Source organism: Rissa tridactyla, chromosome 1 (genome assembly GCF_028500815.1).
Source record: "Rissa tridactyla isolate bRisTri1 chromosome 1, bRisTri1.patW.cur.20221130, whole genome shotgun sequence".
NCBI lineage: Eukaryota > Metazoa > Chordata > Aves > Charadriiformes > Laridae > Rissa > Rissa tridactyla.
The window spans coordinates 126,235,239-126,258,356 of NC_071466.1; the positions used below are offsets into that span (position 1 = coordinate 126,235,239).

At 39.7% G+C, this 23,118-nt stretch overlaps 1 protein-coding gene across 2 annotated transcripts in view; it reads left to right on the top strand.

Annotated features, from left to right (window-relative positions):
• The first annotated feature begins 7,313 nt into the window (after positions 1 to 7,313).
• The window catches only part of COL8A1 (collagen type VIII alpha 1 chain), a 95,334-nt gene continuing 79,529 nt past the window's right edge, over positions 7,314 to 23,118 (top strand). For both annotated transcript variants that reach the window (XM_054188606.1, XM_054188608.1), the window contains exon 1: positions 7,314 to 7,429. The gene's annotated coding sequence lies outside the window, so the exon portion shown is untranslated. The remainder of the gene's footprint in view (positions 7,430 to 23,118) is intronic.

Here is a 23,118-nt window from a genome sequence, read left to right on the forward strand (position 1 = left end):
TCAACGAAGCACTCATTTTGTATTCCTTTTCTCCTCCTGGTGAACGTGGTGGCAAGCATATTTTTCACTCAGTAAGAAACCAGTATTTTGAAAAAGCTTAGCATCACTGAAATTTACTTGAGTGTTGTATCTGTTCACCAGCAATGTCAGAAAATCTTTTCATCCATACCAGAACTTCTTTTGATCTATCTGCTTCCCAGTAGTAATGATTTCAGTGGGTTTTCTATGAAAGACCAGAGACACAAGCTGAACAGATGACTCAAATGTCTTCTTAATCATCATGCTAAAGGAAACTCAGAGGACTTGTTTCCAGAGTTCATTGCTCTTTTAGAAGTTCATTAAAGTACTTTGCCAAAAAAAAAGGGGGGGGGCAATGGGGGGTGTGAAAGAAAACCAAAGCAGTCTATGAAATAACTGTGGTAGTTCTTAACTTACTTGAACTTAGCCTCTGGTTCTTGGGAACAAGTTAGCATGGTTTAATGTCTACACTAGAAGAGAGTAATGGAAACATTGAACTGTGAACCAAAATCAAATAAAAGACTGATTACAACTTAATATATAACAAAAATAATGGAATCAATGAAACACTTGCAAACGGCATTGAGCTGACAGGCTCTCTTTGCTAAACACTGCATAGGTCATGCTTTGATCTCTTATAGCAAAGTAAGAAGCCTGGAAAAGACGTAAGGATTGAAACACAACTCCACTGAAATCTGTGTGAGCATTGCCAATCACGTCTGTGCTCACGCTCCTATTTTGACATGATAAAACTGAGAGCAGAAGCTGGCTTGCTTCCTTTATGCAGTAGTCTCAGAAGTTAGGATAAATCATATTGTGTCTCCCGCAACACTAAAACTTGATGCAATTTGAAGAAAGAGTGGGTTGTTACTACAAGATGTGTTTTAGGTGTTTTCTGCAAAGTTTCCACATGTCCATTTCCAGAACAATTTATGCTGATTTTGAGTTTAAAAAAAAAAACTTAGTCATTAGACCTTAAAAATAATGTTGCCAATGACCAAATATGCAATAAAGCTACTTCTTCCCCAGTCCCGAAGAAAAAATTGTTATGGTGTTTGGGATCACATTCCTATGGCTTAGTGATTTTCTCGTAATACTACTCAGTTTGAACATTAATGAGGATAAACAATTTAATTCTGTCTCTATATGGCTTTTTTTGTGCAGAAGGGGAAAGAATTTATTAATGATGTAGGCAAGGCAGCAAGAAATGTGTATTATTATTTCAAAACTGATTAATTGTGTAGTTACGAAGTGAGCAGTATCTATGAAATAAGGCATGAAACCTGCGTGGTAAAGACAGATTAGAAAACATGAACATTTTTATTCAAATTCTGTTTCACTCCCTTTTTAACTTCAGTGTCACTGGGCCAAATATTTCCTTTGATCAGAAATATATTTTCCCAAAGATGCTATATTTCATTTGAAACAGAGCACAAACTATCTTTCTAAAACAAAAAACACAATATAATCTTTTGGCAGAGAGACTTAAAAGACTATATATTACAGCCAAAATGTGTGCCACTTGGCTTCATTAAACAAACTTTCAGGAAACTTTTTTAAAAGAAAAATAGTCCAAACACACACACAGAATGCATAACACTGCCACCAAGCACATTCTGGTGGAACTGAAGACAAGTCTTATTTAATCCTCAATCATACATTGAAAGTTAAGACTTCCACGTGCTATCTTGGTTCTTTTTCAGAAATGCACAAACACTCTAGATTTGAATACTGGGACACTTTATTAACTTTGATCATCCCCTGGAACAATGCCTCAATCTCTTAAATGCAGCTGAACTGAAACCCAGCTAATCTGAATTCTTGTACAACACCACCTGAGTGAAATCTTACTCAATATTTTTGTACAATAACATAGGACCACGGGATAATAAGTGACCTCAGAAGATCTCAAATCAATGCCTTGCTTGAAGGAGGGTCAGCCATGAGGTTAGAGCAGGCTGCTCAGGGCTTTATCCACTTGGTTCTTGAAAGCCTCCAAGGATGGAACCTGCACAGCCTCACCAGACAACCAGCTCCACTGTCTGATTGTTCTTGCAGGGAAAAAGTATTTCCTCACATGCAGACACAACCTCCCTTCTTTCAACTTAGGCCTACTGTCTGTTGTTCTCCCACCACTGTGGAGAGCCTGGCTCCACCTTCTTAATAACTTCTCCATAGGTACTGGAGGCTACTGTTTGTTAGGTTCCCCCCAAACCAACTGTTGCCCAGGCTGAACAAGCCCCATTCCTGCAGCCTCTCCTCAAAGTGCAAGTGCTGCAGCCCTGAAGATGATCTTGGTGGCCCTCCACTGAACTTGCTCCAGTTCATTGATATCTTTCTTGCACTGGGATGCTCAACATTGGACATAGTCTTCCAAATATGGCCTAGTAAGTGCTGAGTAGAGGTGGATAATCACTTTCCTTGAGCTACTGGCTGTGCTCCTATTATTACAGTCCAAGATACTGTTGTCCTCCTTTGCTGCCACAGCCCACTACTGGCTCACGTTCGGTTTGTTATCAAGTCTTTCCCATTGTTTTTAGCATAACTGCTTCCCCAGCCAGTGAGTTCCCTGACTTTATATGTTCAATTTGGCTTATGCTGTATCATATACCTTCTAGAAAAACAGCCAGTGTTTAAGGTAACACTGCCAAGAGTCACTCTGTTAAAAAAAAGTATGTATCTTTTTTCTGTTTTGATATGGTAAACATCAACATCAGCTTGTGAATCCCAGTGGAGGCTCCAGAGCTGACACACAGATACAGGAATTCAGTAAATATAGGAGATAAATGATGCAATTATAGGCTGGATTGATTGATCTAATACTAGCAGCTTTGGACTGCATTCCCTTTTCATTGGTGGACACAACACTAAACAGAATCAGCACAGCCAAGACACACACAAAATGGTATTAGTTATGGCTAAAGTATCAATTTTTTTTTTTTTTTATTTTTAATTCTGCCTCTATCAGGTTATGTGCTAAAGAATGAACTTTGTCATACAGAAGGAAACATTTTTTGGGGTAGGCACGTATATTTTAAATGTGCTCCTTCCACACGCACATTCAGGCCTTGGTGTGTACAAGAATGCAAAATCTGCATTTTCAAAATGTATCTTCATTTTGTATCCTACATTGAATTGTCATACAATGGATTTGTAGCCAGACCATCTGACTGGCCCTAATCTATGGATGCAAATCTGAAAAGCAATATCTGATAGATTCTTGGTATCATGCAGAGAAAGCAAATTTAATTGAGCTGTCACTTTTAAAACTGTTCACTCTCTCCCCTTACTCTCCATTCTAGGTTTGTGAATCTTTACTGTAAAAAAAAACCAACAATGCTCTATAAAAACTGCAACACTGTCACATTTAATTCTTTAAAAGGCAAATTTGCTGGAAAGACTTTGGATAAAACTTACAATGATGGAAAGCATGACAGAAGACGGAATGTTGCCTGAAACCATAGGTTAATAAAATGTACTACTGGTCAAATGGAGAAATTATTCACGTCTTTGGTCCTACAGTCAAATAAGAGGAAAAGATTGTATTTACATGAGGGTTGTGTAGGTTAATAGAAATGTACCTGTAGGCTGTTCAGAATATTTTCCTATCAAGAAACATCAAAATGAAACTCTGAAATGTCTTCCTCTTTCTTTAATTATGGCATTTTTAAAATTATAGCTGAAATCTGGCAGAGTTAACTGTTACCTCATGAGGTTACTATTACCAGTTTTATCCTGCTTTACGTTAGGAGATCTCCCTCTAATTCTGTCTGGTTTGTGTGTAAAAAAACGTTGACACCTTGATCTTGATAGCTAATCTTCTGCCATCATCATGCTATCTAACTGTTAGGGGACTGTTCTCCTTTGATAATACCGCCGAACAGCAAGTATCTACCTACCTGAGCTGTTGCTGTGATGATGCATAAATCGTCATTTATTTGCAAAGGTACAAGCTCCCAATCTATTCAGGGAGATTCTTTCTGCATCCACAATCAACACATTCAGCCACATTATTTTAGCTACATTCAGGGCAAACTGGGAGTAATCACTTAATTCCTTTATGGAACGAATGCAGGAATTTTGTCTTATGTCCTTTTAAAAGACCTAGAGTGAAATACCTGTCATTTGTACAGCTATAGTTTTAACCCATGTTTTAAGGATGATGCCACCTCTGTTAATAATTGTTCTTTGCCATTCACTTTGTATGCTGGAACAAATTTAATTTAATAGAGGACTCACTGAAGAGTTAATGTGCATGGCTCCCAAAAGTGTGGTAAAATGATCTATCCAAGTCTAAGGTACTTTCATGAAGTTGATACTCTTACTCTCAGTTCTACTCTGTACTACAGGTGTAGGTAGCCCTACCATCAAGTAAAACAAATACCTGATACAGATTTTGAAAGCACAGGCTGCCTCAAACAGTTCTTGGAAGATCATGGGAAACCAATCTGGACATTTTGGGGAAAAAATGGAGAAGGTGGCCAGAGCACTGAAGTGTCCCTTGAAAGAATAACTTCATTTTTAAAAGGCAGATGGAAGCTGAAAGGTTGGACGTCACTCCTAGTTATAGGAACATGACAAGCCTTTCTGCCATGTGTCCACATTGAGTTTACTGTCCAGCCTGGCAGCGTGCCCTGAAATCCAGTCAATCATGTGATGACCTAAATCAAATTTCCCAAGGATATTTTGGTAAAGTTTTCATCTACTAAAAATCTCATTAGGAAAGACAAGCAATGCAGTAACTAGAAAATCACAGGTCTGTGCCTAACGTTCTAGTCTCATCAGGTAATCTTCCATATAATTGCATCACGGTGGTGCTTTAATAATCATTAACATAGGTCTAATACTTTTTATCTATCTTTATGTATTGGTAGGTTTATTTAACACTTGTAAAGTGCTTTAAGATTCCCTGAATAAAGGAACTACAGAAAAACTTCTTTAATTCTTCTCTTCTAGAAGTTTAAAAAGGTGAGGCTACCCTTCAGTCTGTAGTACAATAGGACACATGATCAGTGTGCACAACCAACAGAGTATGAAGGAGTTACACTGAGCTGGCTTAAGTATTCACTCTCTTCTGAGAAGTGAAGTGGCACTTGGCACCTGAAGTTTAGGGTCAAGAGCTTAAACAAAAAAATTTAAAAAAAAAAATCAACAGATGGATAGTCCTTTACATTTAAACTTTTGTTCCCAAGAAAAAAAGAGCTTGACCTTTAGAAGGTACTGAGTTTATAGAAGTATCCATTGATTTTAAAAGGGACCTACAGAAAGCTTATCAATTTTGAGACAATAGGAACAGTTTAATCACGAGATAAGGACATAGGTACGTATTTACTCTGATTTCTGAAACTCTTGACCTAGATTTCTCTGAGTACAAAACCATCTGATTGTTTAGATGGTAGCTGAGTAGAATTCCAGTTTATGTACATCATTTAATCAGTTGAACCATTACAAGGCGCCATAACTGAAATAGTTACAAAAATTTATTGCAGTAACTTGTACCCTTGCTTTCCCTATTCCTGTGTTATCATTACTTCATGTAGCCTTCCTAAAATCACACTGTAATCCCTTCAGAGAATAAACTAATATCTTCATGAGAACCGTAAAAATACATTGAGTGCTGCAGAAATAACAAAACACTATTTTTTTCCCCCAATTAGTAGCAATAACTATTTCTAACAAGTAGAAATTGTCCTACCCAACAGCAACCTGATACCTGTAAGAAATATTAGCAATTTAACCAGTCCTTTTCAGCTTGACAGTCCTAAATCTCACAAAGGCTACATCACCAAGGTTATGTAGCTCCTTCTGCCACATAACACTGACATCCAAGTGGATATGTGCTTGATTTGTAAGCCTTTTTCTAAAAAGGCAAAAACAAAGTTGTATGTAACTAAATATGTTCTGATCAACTCACTCAGTACTAATTAAAAAACAAACAAAAAAACACGTGTTCATTATAGTCAAGAAAAAAGGAGAAGAAAGATAAGGAAGGGAATGTTACTCTGAGTTAATCTTAAAATTTAATAAACATTCCCAACATAAATATCTTGAGACCTATTTACACTGATCATAGCATATATATTCAGATCTTAAAACACAGTCACAAAAGTCTAACACTAAGAGCAAATTCAGGATATTGACGGGAGTTCCCAGATTCTATAAGCATCTTACACCTCCTTATCCAGTGACCAGTTTGGCCCTTTACTGCAAGAAGCAGTATATATATCATATCTCATCTCCACCCCCTTCACTACAAACTTGCTTATCTCAACTCTGTAAACTCAGGTTCTCATTAATTTGTCTGGTCCTCCCCAGATTCTGAATCAGGATGCCCTTCTAGCCACTCCCTTGGTTTCAAATCACTGTCCTCCCCTTCCTGTTGTATCTTTCTGGCTTTCTCCACTCACTAACGTTCCAATACAACGCAGATTTTACTCCTGTATTATGGTAAATAATACAGGCCCAGATGCCTCATGCAGGGTTATGTGCAAATACAGAATTAGTGTATTCTAGATGGGTACAACTGTCTGTTTCACCTGCAGGAGCCAGTGTCTGGACACTGTGCCATCCAGTCTTCTGTGCCCTCAAAGCAATGAATGAGTTAAAATGAACAATGAATAATTTTACACAGAAACCACCAGGAATGCGTATTCCTACTGGTTTGTCTTTCTGGCTACATTTGCCTTTTGAGAATACCAGTTGGGAAAATTGTTTAGTATTCAGACACAGGGAACAATAAAACTGCTCTAAACTGAACTGCTATAATGTCAATGTGTAGATAGAACATGTTACAGCTGCATCAAGGAAAAGCTGGGTAGCTCAACACAACAGAAACTCAGGAGGATTGCAGAGCTTAGATCTAGTAGACATTTGGAATATAAAGGAAGTTCACTGCCTGAGTAAACAGACAACTTTAAGGATCAAGCTTCTTCATAGCTATCCCTTCTTAGAAAGGGAAACACCAGCCTTTCTGATAACTACTTTGCATTATTATCTCACTGCTGTAAAAATCCTTCCAAAAGATAAAGTGAGACCTAGTAGCATTATAACTGTAATGAATAATTCAGAGATTTGGACTCAGAGAAACAAATACAGTAGAAAATCTTTACTTAAGTAAATATTTAAAGAAAAAACCAACAACAAATAAACCCAATGCTATTTCTCCTGTAAATGCCATCCAGCTTGCTTTTTCTCCCTCTCTCTCCGTCCCCAAAGAGCAAAAACCTACTCTACAATGCCTTCTGAAGGCTGTCTGCCTGCTATCCTCACTGCCCACCTACCGTAGGGAGCAGCTCCTCCCACCTGCACATAAAAGCCAAGTGCATGCTACCAGCAGCAGATCAGAGCACTTTCTCAGTCCTCCACTGTTTTGAGCCAGTGATCTTCTCTCCTTGGATCTTGTATACTCAAGGTAAGATTACTGCTACTTCAGGTTTCTGTTCTAACCAGCTATTGTGAGGAAGTCTTAATGCGAACTCTAGCACTGCCTTGCTGGGTGGTGCTGGCTTCCCCCCCCCCTTTTTTTTTTTTTCAGATGTAGTGTCATCTGACATTTAAGTTAGTAACAGTCTGTTGTTTTAGCAATGAAATAAAAACAGATCTTGCTGGAAAACACTGTGTGGCTGGGAAAAGGTCTTCGCTCCCTTTCTGATTGATTTTGAAAATATTAGTATACCCAGACCAATTCTAACAATTTATTATCCTTCTTAGTAGTTTCCCCCTCAGTCCAGTCAAAGTTATCAAAAAAAATACACTCTAAAGCTTCCTTAAATTCCGTTTGATGAAAAAAAAAAAAAAGCTGAGAGCTAATTTAAGGAAGGAACTGTTTTTAATTAGTCTTATTACTTACTAGCCAAATTGAGTCAATCTTGGGATTCAAGTGCATCTGCACAGGTTTCACTACCTTTAAAAAAAGTGTGATGGAACTTAAGCCCTCACAGAAGCACATTAATAAGGCTGATTGAATTCACTATCTGGTATCAAATATGCTTAAAGTACACATTCCACAAGCAAAGTTCTGTTTCTTGAAATAACAGACCTTGTGCCTTTATGAAATTTCTAGATGAGTTTGAATTACATTTTATCTACAGTTTGCCTACATAGGCATTTCTAATGCTAGGGGAAGGAATAGTCAAGTGCCTCAGAGACAGCTACTGAACAGTTGAAACATTAAAAAGTAAGTGGTTCAAAACTATATTTGCATTCCCCTCTATTCATCTATCCATCATCAGAGATGAATTTATTAGTGACTAGTACCAGTTTCTCATGTTGTGTGAGTCAGTGCACTTTTAACACGCAGTCACCTGTTTAATGAAATTCCATCATAGAAATCCTAATCCTAGAATGCCTCTCTCCAGTGCTCAGAGAGGAGGGAAAGCATGAACTACCAAAAGCAAGCAGTGAGGGCTGTCTGTTAATTGTTTGTTCGTACTCTATGTAATACATTCTGCAGTTAGAGAGTGGTATTTTCTTCTTAATAGCCAAACAATTGTCTTTCTAAATTGACTCTTTTTTGTTCTTTTCCCGAATAAAAAGTCTTTTCTAAAAAAAGAATTATGTCCACATATAAGTCTACTCACATTAGCTGCAACATTTTAAGCTATAGCACTGCGTAACAACAGCAAAGCTCTGTTCAAAGGGCCCTTTTCTGCATACTGTATCTAAGATTTTTTCTGTATTTTACATGTTATCTATTGTAACTAATGGGGAAAAGAAAACATTGCCTTCAGCTATTTGCCTGGAAGATTACATAAGTATCTTCTAAAAAAAATCAAAACCAAACCAAAAACCCCAAAAACCAAACAAATGGAACTATTCAAAAACAAAGTACAGTGCTTTCTATAGCAGGCTTACAGTAAAACTATTTTTGCATCCAGGTAATGCATATAAATTGCCCATAAAAGACACGAATACACCCCAGTGGTTTTCCTCATAACTGGCTTTCTATCTCTGAGCTACAAAATTTCATTCCTTAGTTAACATCTGATTTTTATAGCAAACCTCCCTTCCCTCTCCCAAAACACCACCCTTGTAAAACACAGATATGTGATTTTAAGTGCAGTGCATACAGAATTTAGGTCTACAATCTGTCAGTAAAGCCTCATTGTTCACACAGAATTTTACTCTATCAGATAAATCAAAGTTTCTAACAGAGCAATTTTCAAGAAAAAAAAAAACAAAACATGCAAAAAAATGCATTTGCCATAGGAAATGTGCATATAGCAAAATACCTTTTATTAAAGCCTGCTGTGAAATGTAATGTTTTGGCATTTGAAAAATGGATTGCAGGACATACTAAGAAAACTCTATTCAAAGGAATGTGTCTAATTTAGATCAGAATCTCCTCTGAGCAATTTCTTTCTTAGGCTGAGTAGATAATTCAGCTTAGCATCACTTTGCAGCAGGGGACGAAGGGAAACTGCACCCAGCAGGTCTCCAAGAGAACTCAGATGTCTAGGAATGCATTTATTCACTTCTGTGCTGATCTGAAACTCCTTTTTATGAGATCAAAGCATACTGATATTAAGATAAAAATACTGTCATTTTAAAACAGTACTACCACCACAATAAATAAAAAAAAGGCGAATCAGTGGGAGAACAAGGAATTCAGATTATTTGAGTAATGACCATAACATTTTAAAATAACAAAATAAAGAGATGATATTAATTTTTCAGCTGCAGACCAGTTAAGTGTTAAGCAGGCATGCTCGGCCATTTCTCCTGAGGGTTGCGCTTAGGTTTTTTAGGTGTTCATTTAGGGCACTAATGCCCAATTACGCCACTAGTGTAACTCCTACTGGTGTCACAAGTGTTGAACTAGATACCTAGGATAAGCATATCACTGTCTGCTTAGCTATGCATAGGCCTGACACTACCACTGCTTGTTAGACATTCTGATCTTTATGAATTTATTTTCTCCCACCTGTCTGTGAGGCAGAGACACATTTTCCTCTGGCCATACCGATAGTAAACCTATGGACTGTTTTGTTTATGGTCATAGTGAAAATTCATGGTGGAGAGCCAGATTTAGTTCCCCTGGGTTCCCTTCCAGCACTTTAATCCCTTGCTTCATTTTCTATTCAGCCTTATAAAGTCCACCACTTTGCAGCTGATCTGTCTTTGCATGATTCTTTAGGGCTGAACAGCAGGGAGAATTCCAGTGACAAAACTTGAGAGCAGTAATTTACTCTTAACACTTTCAGACTTCCTCTGAAACCCTTTACAAACCCCTTAACAGGATTTGCAAATCGTTTTTGGAGGGGGTAAATAAATAAATAAATAACCAAATGACCACCTCTTTCTTACCCTCTGTGGTTCAAGGAGACCAACTCACTCTTGGCAGGATGAGCAAGCAGAGATTCACTACACCTGACTATAAAAATTCAATCTTGGTAGCTCAGTAGCAGTAAAGAGCTCAAAGAGAAGCACATGGTGCTTAAACAAAATTATTCACATGGATCTTGTATGGCACACAGAATATATTCTTTTTTTTTTCTACATTCACTATCATGTGCCACCTCTATAAACATACAGAATATAATCTCCTACCCATTAAAATAAACAAACAAACAAAAAACCAAAAAGCCCACCAGCTTTACCCTACCCCTTCAGTTTTTAACTCTAGAGCTAATTTATGAGGGTGCAGACTCCTAATTGCTGCGGTGGCCTTGCAACTATTGCGTTTAAAAAAACAAAAAAATTAACACATTCCAATGCTCGATTTCTAGAATAATTGCTCTAGCAATGGAGGCCTTGTCTCTTTTAAATTGAAAATTACCACTAAGCATGCAGTGCTCCCAGATAAAATAGTGAATGTGTGAGAGGTAACTGGAGGACTAGCAGGAATGATAAGGACTAGAAAAAGAACCGTTAATAGTTGTGTCACTACCCGCCATAGAAGGTAGGACAATTTTCATATGTCCATGAGCACATCTATGAGGCAGAATTTTCTGCCCACTTATTCTACGTCTTGCTAAATATCTCAGGAGAGGAAAGATTAAATTTTATCCTTGAAGCTTAAATACATCCATATATTTTCCCTTACTTTTTTGGCCTTCCAGTTATTCCAAGCTGTGGATTCTTTCCTTCTACAGGGAGATAATTTTAAATTTTCACTGGTGTCATATTTCTAAAAGAACACTGGTTCAAAGGAGTTATTGTAGTGAGGAACAAGAAAAGACAAAAACATTAGAGGTGGCTTGTTCTGTCTGATTAACAACAAATATCTGTATTTAACTGCTCAAAAGTTTCTTACTTTTGCCACTTACACTTTCTAGAGTTTTATGTAAATGATGTTGCCTTTTTGTGGCTTTCCCTCCAGAAAGTGAGATGTATTCTTTGTGCTAACAGAATTCTCCTTCAGCAAAACTTGTGGAGCTCTGTGTGTTTAAAAAGATAATGATGAGTCCTGGTTCTGAAGCCTTTTGTGGGTCTTGTGCAATAACTGTGCCTATTCTCTGTACACATCAGTGAACAATTGTGCTTGGTCTCCCTGTACTCCTGAAATGTTGGATGTGTTTCTGTAATTGTCTTGATGTGTAATGAACTTAATGTCTCATAATTGCCCTGCAGGGGATTAATACCACTAAGCAGTCTAGGGACATCTTTTGATGATTAAAACTTCTTCGATGCAAGTCCGTATTTTATAGCAAAACCAAGATGAATGTAAGTCTGCTGCTTCTTGAATGGCAGGTGAAACTGTTGAGGGGTGACATGTAACGGACCCTTTTCAAAAGGGAGTGAGAATCAGTGCCCTCTCTTGGTTAGAAAAAAGATATATAAAGCAGCCCTATGAGAGTGTTTATCAGTTCCCTCTGCTGGCTACAAAGCCCACAGCCAGATGAGCAGCTGTGTTTGCGGAGGCGAAGGTCTTAAGTTCTATTCCCAATGCTGTGTGCATGTGGTAAACTGATGACTGTGGTGTCTGTGCACGTATGTGGACATCATTCTTTATAGGGTCTCATCAACAACTACACTGAGTTCAACATGAGGGCACTCAAAAATAATATGGAGTTCCTGGGAGGTAAGAAAATTTCCACTTAGGATCTGAGAAGCATGCTAGCAGCTATGCCATTCATAATACCATGCAGATAGAGCATCCTTTTGTTCCGCATCATATGCACACCTTGCTTTTTCCACCTCTTCAAGAAAGTGTGTGTGCATGTTCATTACACTCAGTTTAGAGACATCTGGCTAGTTATCACAAGTATTCTTGGCAATTCCAAATTGTAACACTTCAGAATGTCAGCTTCTGAGAACTCCACATTTGCACAAAAGCAATAAATGGTACCAACGAGAACACTCCAGCCTAAAAAAAAATCCACAAACCAAAACAAAACAGACAAAGAACCTAACTAGTTCTTCTCCATTCTTGCAGGGAAAGGCCTATATAATCTGGTTATGTAACTGGAGAAACAGGTCACACAATTTATGCAGACACTCTGAAATAAAGTTGAGATGAAAAAAATACACTGCAAACTTAAGAAAGAGTTTCTATTTTAAATAAATATCCATAGCACTAAAAATCTGAACTCCTTTGTCAGGTATGCCAGCTCACTTGAATTCCCAGGAATCTTATCACAGCAATATATAGGAAATGCATAACCTATCCTATTAAAGGGAGAATGAGTCAAAACTAACAGCTTGACATACTAGATATCTAAAGGTATATTAAAAGCCAGATTTTTGAAACATCTGCAGCATATGTTTCCTGCTAACTAAAAAAGCAACCACTCTTTCCAGACCAACATACTGCTGCATTTTTCTCTCTGAAAGGAAAGTAACAAGTGTACAGTAGCACACTGTAGACTCACACAGGGAACTTCAGGCAAAGTATTTGAGCATTTTTGCAATTGAAAAATCCAGAGAGCAAAACAAGTTTCTAACAAAACGCAGTGTTATGATGTGAAACAACACCACATATATATAAAATACACTACAGTCCCTGAAATAGACATGCTTACATTGCGTCTCATTTACTAGACATAGGGACAGAATGGAAGATGGCACAGCCCCAGGACACTCAAACCAAATACAGTCAAGTTACCACTGAAGAAATCTAGCAGTCAAGTCTGCTTGTGCCAGCACACGACTTACCTCTGTTCTGCCTTTCCTTTCTTCCCACTGTGTGTGGAGCTCCAGTGAATGCAGAGTATCAGAACAAGGGTCTTGTATGTGTCTCAGAGACCAGAATTTCTATTTCAACTTGCCTTTGAAAAAAAAAAAGGGGGGGGAAAGAAAAAGGAAAAAGAAAGTGTTCAGCTATTTCCCAGTATTTCTTTGTAAATGAATTAGGTGATTTAGTCCAACTCTCAGTTGATGGACAGTCATATAAAACACACAACTGGGATTCTTGTTGGCAAATCTCAGCAAAAAGTCAAGAGGTAGTTACTTTAGGTCAAAGTTGAGCAATAAAAGCAGGCTTGTGAGGAAGGTTTATGTTGCCAGCATGAATATATCTGTCACCTGCACTTTATAGATAAAAAGCAAATAAGTGACGAGTAGTCAAGCAAGTACATCCCACAAGCACTAGCATTCACACAAAACGTATTTTAGAAAATGAAGGAAAAAAGACAACACTCAGTACTTATTTCCTTTCAGTCAGTGGCTTGAATTGAATTTACCATAGTAGCACATCACATTGTTCGCTGCAGAAAAATGCAAAGCTTAGGCCTTTAGGAGTAAGTCTCTTGTGCTTTACTGGTTCCAAAAATGTCAGTGCTTGTCAAAGTGTTTTTGAAATAAAACCAAAACCATGTTAATAAAATGAACTTTCCAAGACAATGCTGGCCAAAACTGATTCTTAGATTTCTTTTCAGTAATAAACTGCCTCTGTGGTTGCTGAGCTGATAGGGAGGAGGATTTAAAGGGCCAAAGCCAAGTTCTGGTTAACTCAGAGGGTAAAAAAAGACCTCTCAAACAGAGTACAATCCCTCCAATGAATGGAAAGATTTTTGCTGGGGGTGGGCACAGCTTAGCAAAATCCAGCTGTGCTTTCAAAAATGGCAGTAATCATTATTAGGCTCCTTTTGAATGTATTCCGAGACTGGAATACTGTTGTGGGTACAATTTGTGATGTGCTGCTATAGATTACTGGACAAGAGTCAGTAGTTGTGTAATGCAGAATTTACAGGCTGAATATCAGTTCACAAGAGCTACCCTGCCTATTTATTAAGTAGTAATTCCCTACATGAATTAACAAGGCAACAACTGGAAGAATTCTGTCCCATCCTATCCCAGCCTTCTGGATGAATAGCTCCAAAAATATGCTCCAGTGAAGGATGAAGGCATTCATGATGAACCAAGTTCCTGCTGTGCACACAAGTTGTGTGCAAGTCTGGGCAGTGAGATCTCCGAACTAGTTGTTTTGCTGTATGTGCATATAGGTGCAGATGCTTCTGTCCTCCACAGAAGAAAACGGTGCTGTAGTTGGATGTTCTGTGCCTGTTACAGGAATTCCCACTATCCTCCAGTTCTACCCAGCATAGCTCAGTTTAGGATGTCTGTGCAGTACATACAGTCCAAGTTGCTGCTGGAATGGTGTTTTCTTAGTTCTTATGCTCAGGAACTCCTACAGACTCTTACTATCTTTTGGGGATCTGGGCATAACACATTACGTCAGGAAACATGGAAAACATTTTAGGATTGTTCCCTAAGCTTGCATTACTAGCCTCAGCTAAAAATATTGTTCGTACTCTTCAGGAAATAAAGAAAACTGTATGTTTAACATCCAAGCCTGATACTTGATTAAAGATTCATTTGCAGCAGTAATTTTTTTTATTGTTTTACTGCTACACAATTATCAAATGGCTTTTAAGTTTTAGTTTAAAGGAAATCCACTTGGCTCAGCTGTCTTTTATGTCACCTTCATTGCATTTTGGTTTTAGATTGCTCTGAAGCTACTACCTGTAAATACCGATTAGTTTTGGCAGGTGATTTTTATGGTGTATCTCTGTTCCACAGTCAGGGCAAGATAGTTCTTAGATTCAAATTTCAAGCACAAAAACTGCCTTTCACTGAGTTCAGAATTCACTTGCAATGAATATTTTATATTATTCTTTTGAAGCACCCTATTTTCAACATCACATCTATCACTCCTATGCTGAATGCTCTCAAGAACTCAATACAAAAAGTCTACAAAACACAAGCAAAACAAATTCAATTTGTGGCTGCTCAGAGACATTTTCTCTGTTCCACGTGCTTTCAACTTTCTACTAACTGCTCATCTCATGAAAACAAGTATTACAAAAGTAAGTGAAGGGAAACCGATTATATTTTCAGTGCTCCATTCACGAGGTGTATTTTGAGAGACAGCATTTTAGCTTGATGGACACTCACAACCTACAGCCTTATCCTTCAAAATAGCCACCACATCCAGAAGACTGGGAGCTGCTCCCTCGACTCCCACCAAGGCTGAAGCTAACTGAAGAAGCAGCTTGGCCCTTTATGGGGACACTCAGCACCACAGACCTCAGCTCAGGGTGCAGCAGCCATTCCTTCCTGGCTTCTCCCCCGCCGCTGCCAAAGATGATGATGAGAAGTATTTTTGCTTGCTCAACTGCTTATAAGTCTTTCAGACTTCAGGAAAACATGAAATGTTGCACCTGATGCCCAAAAGCTGCCGAGATAGATAGCAGGGGTTTGTGTCAGTGGATTCAGTTCAGTGACAATTTAGTTGTAACAAACATAGAATGGTTTAGGTTGGAAAGGGCCTTAAAGATCACCTAGTTCCAACCCCCCTGCCATGGGCAGGGACACCTCCCACCAGACGAGGCTGCTCAAAGCCCCATCCAGCCTGGCCTTTTTGTATTCTACTTTACAAAAAAAACAAAAAAACAACCCCACACAAACAACAAAAACCCTATTTTTGTTTAAAACATTGGTAACAGAAGTAGCCATTACACACCTGCGTCTGGCAAAGCCCACACCAGGTTAAATTGCTGAAGGGGCCGCACCGCAACCCCTCAGCTGTGGGGAACCCTGAGGCCACGCTGTCGTCACCGTAGCCCTGGAGGAAGGTGCCCTCGAAGCCCCAAAGGAAGGTTCCCTCGCACCCATGAAGGAAGGCGCCATTGCCTGTCAGGGTGGTGACAGCTCGTCCTGGTTAGGCTGCGGGTAGGGCCAGGGCCAGCCGCCATTAGGGCCCCCTCCATCAGTCAGACCAGGCCCCTCACAGGGGATTTAACACCTCCCGCCTCCTGTTGTGGCCTCTGTGGTTCAGGCCCACTCTAACGTGAACGCCATTTCTGCACATAGGCAGTCAGAAAATTGATTTAAAGCCTCGCACCTCCCATTCCCAAAGGAGAGGCAAGGGTTGAGGAGAGCAGAAACTCCCCGGCAGCCCAGTCAGCTGAGGAGCATTTATGGAAACACAATGCGTTTGAGGTTTCTTGGGTTTCGGAGATACAGCCTGGGGGCTTTGCTTCTGCGTGCCAGCCCTCGGTGCCCCTTTGAGAAGGATCTGGGTAGCATTAGCTCGCACAGATGCGGACAGTGCTGGAAGGCCAAAAATGAGGGGGGTGGAGCCGGGGGGGACTGCACTCTCAGCTGGAAAGAAAATGTCGCATCCTGTGAGGGAAGGCTGCTCGGAAAGAGAAGGAAGGCTGCTCCAGCACGCGCCGCAGGAGGCTCAGAACCTTTCAGATTTCCCCATCTGGAGGCAAAATTGAGGCCACTGTTAAGTTTAAAAAAAAAAAAACAAAAACAAACAAAAAAATGTCCATTTTGAAATTAAGGTTCTTTGGTCTTAAAACCAGAACACCCCACCTGCAAAAAGTACTACTGTATGTGAGTATCTAGTATAAGGAAAGTAACCAGTCTTGTAAAGTTGAAATTCTAAAACCCCAAAACTCCCCCCAAAACACCAAAATCTTTGGTGGGATGTGAGGAAAGAAATCCCATGGGAGGAAAAAAAATGATAAAACTACTGTACTCAACAGACTGGGAGTTCAGAAGGCGAACAGCTGAACGGAACAGTTTTATCATTTCTTTCCAATGTATTCTCCCCACACCGCTTTGTTTAGCACAAAGGTTTTTTAGGGTGAGTCTTTTTGATCTGTTTGTTACATCCTCTAGCATGGCGGAGCCCTGACTCATGATCAAGGATTTAAGACAAACAAAGAGCAGCAGCTCCTCATGAACCTGAAGGGTTGCAAATTGTACGTAGAGCAAAGCTGACTCCTGGGCTCCTACTCCAGTCCCTTTAACACACTCTTACTTACACAGATCATTGGTATGTCTGGAAAGATATTATACTACAAATGCTTCACCTCCCTCTCCTGGCTGCAGAAGCATCCAAGAACATCACATACAGTAGATTAATGAATTTATCCTTACAAGCACCCTGGCAACATCACTCTCATTTTAGAGGAAATTGAGGCATAGAGAAAGTTGCTGGTGTAGCATTTCAAGAGGTTGTTCCTGTCCACATTCTCAAGTGTCTTCCCATCACGATGGGGGCTAGTTGGAGAGCTTGGTTCTCATCCGGGCACCTCAATGAGAACCAGATTTTCGTAAGCGCTCAGCACCCACTAGCTCTCGCAATGACACTCGCAGCCAAATTTTCTGAAAAGTTCCTTTGATCATCTGGCTGCTGCCTCAGTGGAAGCAGAGTGCTTTTGAAAAATCTGATCCTGTTTGTGGGTGCTGAGCACTTTTCAAAATTCTTACTTAAGTGACCTGGCCAAGGATGCAGACTAAAATCTGAGCAGAACCCACTTTGCCTAATCCCTAGGCCAGTGATTTAACCACAGGCGTATCCTTCCATCTTCGGCAAAGAAAGAATAGACACTAGTTGGGGCAGGAATCAAAATGCCAAATAACTGCCAGTACCCGCGCCTGCCAAGAAAAATGCCCAGATACTTGTGGGCAAACCAGACAGCCACACTCTGGTACTTTCCTGAGAAAGGATTATTTCTAGTAGCGTTGCCAGAGTCTGGCAACCTGGATTATGCTCTTTCCAGATGTACCTATTTCTTTCTGGGCCAAAACTCTTGTGAACATGCCCTCACACAGGCACACCCTCCCCACTCTTCAGGAGAAAAACAGCAGCTATCCAAACACTGTACTGTCTCCATTATCCTTAGAGAGCCAGGCACGCTTGGGCAAGACAACACAATTTTGTGTAATGATTAAGAAGCAGTGGTCGCGTCAGTGAAGATTCTTGCTTTCATTGAATATTTCATTCATTTCTGAACATAAGCAACCACTTAGCTGCAGTTGTGCTAGATGCAGAGGAGGAAACACATGCTATTCTTGGCCGGACTTTACCTCTGTGGGAAGCAGCAGTCTCTGTAGGCTGCATGATTAGCTACATTAGAGATTGTCCTGAACCTCAGGCAAGGATCTGCCTCCAGATTCTGAGTATCCCAAAGTGTGAATCTGTGCAAAACCCCCCAAACCCAGCCTGGATCCTGTATTCTATGCTCTGTTTGTGTGAGGTCCGTTTCCAAACGACAGTTTCCAAAGCCATGAGCTAAAGGCTAGCTTAGAAATTCCTCTTCAAACTGATCATATCCATTCAGCTGCCACTCAAGATACTGCTATCTGTGTCGCTTAGCATCAACTTGTTAGACTGTCTATCATAGGACTCCATCCCAGAGTCGAGCTTTCTTTAAGTGCTTTCCATCTCACCTCTGTCCCCAGCTTTCAGACCACCTCCTGAGTCAATATCTGACCAGTCTGGTAATAGAAAGATAAGGCACCCAGTCACTAGTGTGTTTTAAGGGAGCACAGACATCATATAACTAATGAATGAAAATGTTTACAGAAAAATAGTTTTGTAAAACAGCTCAGACTAAGCTGTTGCTGAGGGTTGAGCTCAAGCTATATAAGCCAAAAAATGCAGCTGTATCGTTTCTAGCTACAGCTAGAAACAGCTAAGTGTACTGGAAAAACCTTTGGGCGGGGGGGGGGGGGGGGAGCTGAAACAACTCTCCTAACAGAGGATTACACCTAAAAACAAGTGTGAACATGTGTTTTCTGTTCTCTTGGGTCTATACCTGCAATAACACAGTGAAAGTGATGGCTGTGGTTTGTGCTTTAATTGTTGAATGACAGTGCTTTCACTTGATTCTGACATCTGCTGCAGTAATTATTGTAATAACAACTCCAGTCAGAAGCTGGACTTTGGAGCAATATCCCAGTCAATATTACAGCCTCAGCTTTACAAACAGAAAAGCTGAGGCAGAAGGGGATGAGCTCATGCAGCTTGTTTATGCAGACAGTTAATTACACATGTTTTAACGTACCTCATGACCAAAAACTTTATAGGGAATATCACTGGAGAAACCTGCATTATGATTAGTAATTTTTGTGGGCCTTCATGTATTTGTTAGCAGATTTGTAACTACAACTTTCCACTTTTTCCATCTTGCAGATATATTTTTTTTTAATTCTCTTGTCATGTCCTTGGAAGAAGCCAAGGCATTTCTGTGGAAAGATGGGGTCCGTTGAGGGCCCAGGTGAAGAAGTCTGACTTAGGCGTCACCTCCTCTGAACTCGAAAACTAGCAACAGTTCAAATAAGGTCATAGTTTGGAGAGTAGCAAGGTGATCAGGACACAGCCTGCTGGTAAAGGACTAGAAGATGTGACACTGGAGCAGGGGTACCAGAAAGGGCCCACAGAAAAGGCTGGCAGGCTTGACAGTCCACCCTGATGTGACTGCAGCAGAGCAGATGGTCGTTCCAGCGCTGGCAGGACAGGCTGCAGGGTGCTGACCATTAACAGAGGTTGACGTGCAGAAGATCAACTCTTCTGCGCAACTGGCTTAATCCAGAGGTCTTCTGTTGTGGGGCTGCTGCTTTTTCCTTCTAGGCCTAGACACCCTGGAACTAACTTTCCCACCTGGTCTTAAGTGTAGTTTGGGGCTTGTGTCTTTAATATTAACAAAGGTAGCACAGAGGCTTAAAGGTGGGATACTCAACTTCCAGGTAATCAATCTCATTATGAAATACTGTTACTCTGGGAAGGTTATGTTTCTTTCTAGAAATGCACTCCAGGAAATGGGAGGTGTTTCCTTTTACAACTAATGTGTGTGTTTCCCCCAAAGAGCTGTACTTTTGAATTGACATTTTCTGAAAAGAAGTTTTGATGAGAAATTCCTGCTTATTTCTTTGGGAAATAATTGGAACCACTTACTAAGTATAATCCCTTAAAAGTGGAGGAAAAAAAAAAAATCCACTTTCAGGAGGGGACAGTCAGCATTTCCCAAATCATTCTTCTCTTTGTGCCCATGAAAATGGTCACTTGAAATCACTGCCTACTGTCTTATAAGAACTTGGGTCTCATTCTTAACCCAGATAAGTGTTAGAGAAAACTGTACTTCTGGAAACTACACAATTCAGTGTCCCTAAGCAAAGAAGTTTTCCAGCCTTTAGAGATTCACCCATGACAAAGCAAAATACCTGCCAAGATGACTGAATTTACACAGCTAAATAAATCACTTTTTAAGTGTTTAAATGTCACTGTGAGAGTGAAAAGATGAAATGTGCTGTATATCATCTCTACAAAACCAGAAGTAGTTATATTATAAATAAACAGAGTTTGCTTGGTATTAGGGACATAGGAAATTCCATTCAAGAACAGACAAATGGCACATCTTGTCTGGTATCCTGCATCTGGCACAGGCCTATAACAGATGCTTAAAATACTTGGCTCTCTTGGTCCCACAGTCTCCCCCTGTTCCACCTACCACCAATGTTATAAATCACGCAGTTTTCCTAACCTCTGGTGAGAGTCTCTTTCCTGCTCACTTGTATAATGTGGGAGGTGGAAGCACAGGCCAGGGGAATACGTATTTGCCGTATGTGATACTTATTACGGTGGCCTGTACCGAATTTGGCTGAACTGTGGTTCTGACTGTTTCAGAACACATATAGTATTACTGCCTGTATTGCCTTTGTAGCCAAACGAAACAGCACAGAGGTGAGGACTATGCTTGGCTCCAGAGAAAGGGGGAAGCAGACACCTTCTCACCCTCATATGCACATATGGGTACCTACCAGCAAGTGTACCTACCACTAGCCTATTATTAATCAACTGCCTTCTTTCTGTCAAGGCACTGCCCCCAAATTGCTCCCTACTACTCAATGACGTATATATCCTGGTGTGGCTTTCTTAGTAACTTTTATAGTTTAATGCATGATGACTGAAAACTATGAGAGTTTATTCTCCATCAAGCAGAGTTCACTTTTGTCCGTATTCCAGAGGTTATCAAAACATGGTTCATCTACCCAGCAGTTCACATAATGCAGGTCCCCCTCTTTAGTTGCCTGGTGCTTCTAGCCATTGTCACTAGCATGATATGCCTACACCCGACAAAACTGACTGTGCTGCTCTCCCTTAGAAATGTACTTCCCACAGACCATGACCTTTTATTTTCTACAATCTCATTCATAACCGACATTAAATTCAATGGCACAATTGGTTAAGGGCCTCTAAAATAGACAAATGAAAAATCCAAACCTTTCAATTTGAAAAGTTAAGTTTAAAAATCCCTTTATATTAATTACATTACAGCCTCTTTGTGTTCCCCTGTGAAATACAACAGGATTTTAAACAGGCTAAAGACAACTTATGACTACAGGTAACTACCAGTAAGGCCCTTTCACATGTCATCTTGCAGAAAGAGAAAGCGGGGCAGCTGTAGAAATTATGACATCTGTAAGCTATATTTTAAAAAATTGAATTTGAAGGAAAAAAAAATTAAGTATCTCTCAGTTTGAGCATATTGTCTCTACAGTTTCTGAACACTGCTCTTAGAGAATGACCTAATAAATCTTTACATATTAATAAGGAAAAACTGAATCCTGATGGTGTGCCTAGGCTGGTGGATATATTTTCAGATGTCAGCTTTCTCCATGCTCAAGGATTTTCTGATTTTGGTTTCATCCTAATGAATATAACATTCAGGGTCAAAGGTCCAAATCTAGAGCAGACCTTTGAACTAGCTACCCCAAACTTGTATCCACAAAGAACAAGACTTTGCAGTAGCAATCTGCTTGAGAGAATGGACACATTAGAACTACTATGATACCTAGTGGAAGTTTGCATCCTTTAACATATTCCAAATCGACCATACATTCAGGGACTGCCAGGCTCAATATTATCAGGAACTCTGTGACTTTCTGCACTTCTCTCCTGTTGTACAAGAGGAATGACTTTTGGAATATCCATCTTATTTCAGTCAGGAACAGAAGTAGAGGTTTTTCAAGGCAGACAAATGAGTCAGCCACTTGTTCCAAATAAATGGAAATGGCGTTCCAAGTTTCCTAGACAGCTTTAAAAAACTACATAGAGCAATTCAGCTGTTTAATATATTGTATTCTACACCTCACATTTAAGAGAACACAAAAATCACATGGTTTTCATTCCAGATATAAGTTGTTTTACTCACAGCAATCCTTCTCATTTTGTCTCTGTCCTCCATACACATGCTACTTATCTTGCTTGTGACATTCCCAAGAAGCAAAGTGGCACTCTTCAGAGTAAAGAGCAGCAGTTGAGGTTCCCAGACTGCCACGTGTATCCTAAATAATGCTGAACGAAATGTCTTAATGTCTGTGATTGCATTTGCCCATTTGTTTAATGAGGATGCTAATGTTTTGCTTTCTGAGAAGGAATGTTGTAAACCTTAATTAATGTATCAGTGACAGAGAGGCATGAGTTACAACTTCAACTGTACAGTAAAACAGAACATCTATGTGGATAAATAATTATAAGGCGATATATAAAACTGTAAAAATAATTTCTTTACTGCAAACCTTCCCTTAACAAGAAACATAACTCCTTCCTCCCTCAAGAAAGCTGAATACACTGACTCATGTCTTTGTTTAAGTGTCATGGTAAATTTGTTCTTTTATAATGTGTAGTAGTTTAGCTTTGAACTTTTGATTTTTCGGGAAAGGCAGAGCGGAAAAATGTTTTCATGGGAGAGAAGTGCACATTCCAGAGCTGGCGACCGTTACTTATTTTGGGTGGGGGGGAGGGGGGAACTACTTAGGTTTTAGGCTTTGGTTGATGCAATTTGTTGTTTTCTGGTATTTTGTGATAAACGCAAGAGTTTACATTGTACAGTGAAATATTTCAGTTTTCTCTTTAAT